General features: G+C 41.8%; 1 long non-coding RNA gene across 1 annotated transcript in view; it reads left to right on the top strand.

Moving 5' to 3' along the window:
- The first annotated feature begins 3,218 nt into the window (after positions 1-3,218).
- Positions 3,219-5,289, top strand: part of LOC103457786 (uncharacterized) — a 21,049-nt gene continuing 18,978 nt past the window's right edge. The window contains exons 1-2 of the long non-coding RNA XR_532472.2: positions 3,219-3,353; positions 4,567-4,659. This is a non-coding gene — a long non-coding RNA (uncharacterized LOC103457786). The remainder of the gene's footprint in view (positions 3,354-4,566; positions 4,660-5,289) is intronic.

Genomic DNA, 5,289 nt, shown 5'->3' with positions numbered 1-5,289 from the left:
GACAAGCAGCCGCCCGCTCCAGAGTCTCCTGCGTTCACTGCTGACGAGCAGCCACCCGCTCCAGAGATTCCTGCGTTTGCTGCTGACGAGCAGCCACCCACTCCAGAGTTTCCTGTGTTCGCTGCTGACAAGCAGCCACCCGCTCCAGAGATTCCTGCGTTCTCTGCTGACAAGCAGCCACCCGCCCCAGAGATTCCTGGGTTTGCTGCTGACGAGCAGCCTCCCTCTCCAGAGTCTCCTGCGTTCGCTGCTGACGAGCAGCCGCCCTCTCCAGAGTTTCCTGCGTTTCCTGTAGACAAGCAGCTGCCCGCTCCAGAGTTTCCTGCGCTCGCTGCTGATGTGCAGCTCCTCTAGTCTGCTGCCGGTGAGCTGCCGCCGGTGAGAGGCTAACGTAGTTTCCTGTGTTAGCTGCTGACGAGCAGCCACCCGCTCCTGAGACTCCTGCTCGTCAGCAGCGTTCGCTGCTCGTCAGCAGGGCTCCCAGTGCCTGCTCCGTTCGGGCTCCCAGTGTCTGCTCAGCCCGGGCTCCCAGTGCCTAATCCGCCTGGGCTCCCAGTGCCTGCTCCGCCCGGGCTCCCAGTGCTTGCTCCACTCGGGCTCCCAGTGCCTGCAGTGCCCAAACCTTTTGGTTCTGATTGTTTCTCAACAGCAGCAGAGTCAGAGGGATTTTCACAAATTCTCTGTTTCATATTCTACTGTCAAACATTTTTAACAAATATTCATCCATCCATCATCTAACACACTTGCACGCACACATTCACACCTTAGGACAATTTATAGAGACCAATTAATTTCTTAGAAATTTAGACCTCTGGTTGGGTGCAGACTCTATGATGGTTATTTTCCAGAGCAAGTTTCAACTCCACCTTCAGGTCTGCAACCTGACCCTGCAGAGATTTCACTATTTCCTCCTATACTTTGAATTTGGACGCTTGCTCAGAGTGACTTTTGAGCTGCTCCTCATATTTCAGTCTCATTCTATATTCTTCAACCATAACTTCTATCAGACCTTTATTGCGGGAGGCGTATTTTTCAGCCTCCCTCTTGAAGTAGTCCAGCTGTTGAAGAATACTCTTGTCGGTTGTAACTTTGGAAGAGCAAGAAACCTTTGATACACCTGTAATCTCTGGTGTACATCTCTATACATTTCTTCCATGGTCACGTTTGACTTGCAGGTGGCGCTCTTTTTCCAACATTTTTTGAAGTTTTTGAATCTCCTCCTGCTGTGATTTTACTTCAGCCTGATATGCAATCCTTCTGTCTCTTTCCTCATGGAGTTCAAAAATCTTACTCTACAATTCTGTTTTAAGATCGTCTACCTGCTTTGTGAGATCTTTGACATGTTGGCTCGTCTCTTTCACATCTTCCACTCAGGTGGTGATCTCGAAGGTAGCAGAGGGAGTCATTTTCTGCTTGACTTCCAATGATGTTGGACTCTCCAAGTCGCCAGAAGGACATGATTGCCCCTGGACCTCTGCTGATTCATCTGCCGGCTCAATGGGGTTGTCGCTATCATCTTCCAAAGGGAAAACGAGAGCGTCGTAGTCGACTTGGATGTTGAGGTCCATCATGTCAACCCATGAAAGCTCAGTTGGAAAAGCTTCATGTTCACAACCAATCTGTTGTTGCTTCATGTCAATATTCTGGTAAATTCTTACTTCTCTGAAAGGCGTGTAATATCTGGAATCAATATTTGGCTCTTTTTGATAAATTTCGAACGTGATCTGAAGAGTGATCTGTCGCGATAGAACTGTGGAACAACTCTGAGAAAACACTCTCTGTGAGCTACATTCAAGAGAGAGATTCCCTTGTGATATCATAGAGTGATGACATCACAGCTGATGTGTTTGATATCATTGGAGCTGAACATTCTATTGTAGCTTGACGTAAAAACATTTTGCTAGACAATGTCAAACATTGAGAAGTTTTAACTTTTGTTATCAAACATTATGAAGCCGAAAGAAAAAACCTCAGAAATACACAGGGTAGGGTTGCCACCGGTCCATAAAATACAGAATCGTCCCTTATTTGATAAATGTTGCGTCCCGTATTGAACTGATACGGGACGTGATTTGTTCCGTATTTCTATAAATGTCCAACAGACACGCCTACCACACACTTACCAACACTAAGTGTTAACAATAGTGACCAAAATAAAACACAGGAAATATTAAGGTCAGCTAAATTGTGGTGGTGGGAGATAAAGGACCCTCGAACTGCCCGGAACCCCGGATCGCTACGGTCCGACGCTGTTGCCATGGTTGTCTAGAGATGAACACTACGCAGCCGCAGTGGGTTGCTATCAACCCTTGTCTTTTAAAATGTCCTCGACCCGAAACTCCACCGTCCTTAGAAGAACTCTGACAGAAATACAGACGTGAATGAAGAGACGCACATTCCAGGCTGAACAATGTCTGATTCCAGACTAAACAGGCAATTATTTAAAAAATGTGTCCATCGTGGTGCCGTGTGCTGCTGTATGATGTGATTGATATCAGACAGAATGGATCAGGAGAGGAACACTGCAGACCCGTTTCTGCCTCATCACTCCTACCTGTTCTGTACTTTTTACAGAAAAATCACCATCTGCTACACTGACACCAGTCCTGGTGCGTGTAACACATGCTACAATCTTTAATATGTTTTCTGGAGATGTTGGCATCAGGGCTGCCGGTCCAAGCCTCYATATGGACTAAGAAAAATGTTATTTTGGGGCCCTCTATATCTGCTGTTAACGTGGACTGCTGCAAATCAACAGACGATTAGATCATTTGCACAGCTGTTAGAAACTTATTGCATCTCTGAATAATGTTGTTTATGTTATGCTATATGCATATCATCTAGTGGTGGAAAAAGCAACAAAAAAACTAGCATGCTCTGGACTTGAGATGGAATATATGCACACATATTAATGGCTTACTTTGATTAAATTAATAAATGTAATTCCTGTAATGAAAAATTTACTTTATACCAGGTGAGTCTCTCTCACCTGAGAATGTGAACCTGTACTGGGCTGATTCTGTGCCTTCAAATAATTTCAACAGCTCCATGGAGAAGTTTCATAACTTATAAGTTTTCAGGTCTGAAAAAAACCGCGTGTGCTACATTTGAGAGAGATTCCTTTGATGCATCAAAGAGTGATGTCATCACTGCTGATGTCATTGTTACCGTTGAAACTGTGTCGGAAACAATGTCTTATTCCAGGCTAAACAGGCAATTATTTAAAAATGTGTCCATAGTGGTGCCGTGTGCTGCTGTGTGATGTGATTGATATCAGACAGAATTGATCAGGAGAGGAACTGCAGACCCGTTCGCGTCTCTTTATCCCTCAATCATTTCCTGAGGTTGATACGGTACAGAACTTTTTATTATTGATTCAGTTTCTTATTGCACTTTTAAAAGACTATTATGAATTGATTATTTACTTAGTTTGGATGATAGTTTATTTAATATATAATAGTATCAGCCAAAGTAATATGAATGGCAATTTAAAGAATCTGGAGACACAAGTGGCTCTTTGACTCAGAATATTAAATTCTGAAATATATTGCTCTTTTTTGTTTGTTTGTTTGTTTGTTTAATTCTTTTTTTAAGTGCTCCCCACAAAAAAACACTGACTACATTGACCCTCATGGTACATTTGGTCCAGAACCAGCCTCCAAACCTAACTCCTTATTTGTATAAATATTTTGGTAATACTATTTTTAATACCAGAATGAATGTTCACTTAACTTTTATATTTTCGGTTGTCTGAGGACACATTTTGAATATTAAATCAGGTGTTATGATCAATTACTCAGTACTTGAGTAGATTTTTACCAAATACATTTTACACCTACTTCMTTAAAGCTYAAATAAATCTACTCAAGTATAAACATGTTGAAGGTTTGCTACTCTGATTGGAGWACAATTTTGTTGGGCGTCCCTTAGTTTGATTTCTGAAAGGTGGCAACCCTAACTGCAGCTTGAATAAAATGCAACTACATAGCATTTTGAGAAGTCTTGATTGGTTTATGTGTATTTTGCACGTTGCTTTTGACTGTTGCTAATGGGGAGAGACATTTCAGTATCTAAAACTAATAGCAAAAATTTAAGCAACCTACTTGCATACTGGATGTGGACTGTTGGATGTTAAATTCATTAGAAGTAAATATTGTGCTAATTATCAGTATTGAACCAAGGAAAGCAAGGCAGACACAAGCCTTTAAAATTGTGATGCTTTTTATGGGTCAAATAGACTAAAATAATTGTAACATCACCTGCATGTGGGGCCACAAACAAATTTTTTGTCAGGGGGCCCAAGATTCCTGGCGGCGCCCCTGTTTGTAAGTACCGCATTCAAATGACCAATTTCTGACTTGTTATGCATTTGACAGCAGAATCAAGAAAACAGTTTGTTTTTTTAATGTTTTAAGGTATTCCTTAAAAAGATTGTTTGAGATTTTAGTAAACGGTTACATTTGTGAGTCCTCTAAAGTGGATGAAAGCTGTTTGGATTTTATCCCCACCACTAGACCAGACCAAGTGTCCTGCTGTTGTGCTTTGCTAATAGGCTTCTGTTTTCAGAACGTGCCGACCAGCTGACGTTAAACAGCAAACAGCCATTCTCTGATCTGCCAGACTGCGCAGACTTTTGGAGCTCTCATTGGATCTTTCTTGGTATTTAATGTAATTTTCTAGGCCACAACCTTTCTTCTTGAACTCTACGCCTGAATCTCTGTCGCCTCCTGTTTATTATTTTTTACTTCCTAAATCCATGGTGAGCCCTTGGAAGACTAATTTGATTAAAAAAAAAAAAACAGCTTCATACCAGAAAATCTTTTAAAAAAAGAATACGCTGGTAATAGCATCAGCATGATTTTTAAAGATGTGCTAACTCAAATAAAGAGGTTCAATTCTAACTGATTTAGATCCCTAACTTTAACCTCTTATATTAAAAAGACACAAAAATAAAAATGATCTTGTGATTAAACTTTGTTACTGAAATCATACCGAATCCATAGCAACCGCAACTAATGTGCCATACAAATAATTAGAATTTACAATGTGACTTTGAAATCATGTTTTGTTGCTTTGTTCTTTGAATCTGTTAGGATCCAGGTGGTGGGGATTAGTTTGTTTTTCCTTTTCAGTACTTCACCAGTCCACCTGAGGGAGCCATCGGGTCACCCTGCTGGAGAGGCGTGCCCGCAGACTCCCAACTACCCACACCTGAGGGGAATCATCGTTTGGAGCAGTATATAACCAGCAGACAGCCAACACTTCCTTGCCAGAGTGTTTGCCAGTTTT

This window comes from Poecilia reticulata, linkage group LG21, assembly GCF_000633615.1.
Source record: "Poecilia reticulata strain Guanapo linkage group LG21, Guppy_female_1.0+MT, whole genome shotgun sequence".
Lineage (NCBI taxonomy): Eukaryota > Metazoa > Chordata > Actinopteri > Cyprinodontiformes > Poeciliidae > Poecilia > Poecilia reticulata.
This window is presented reverse-complemented; position numbering and strand designations above follow the sequence as displayed.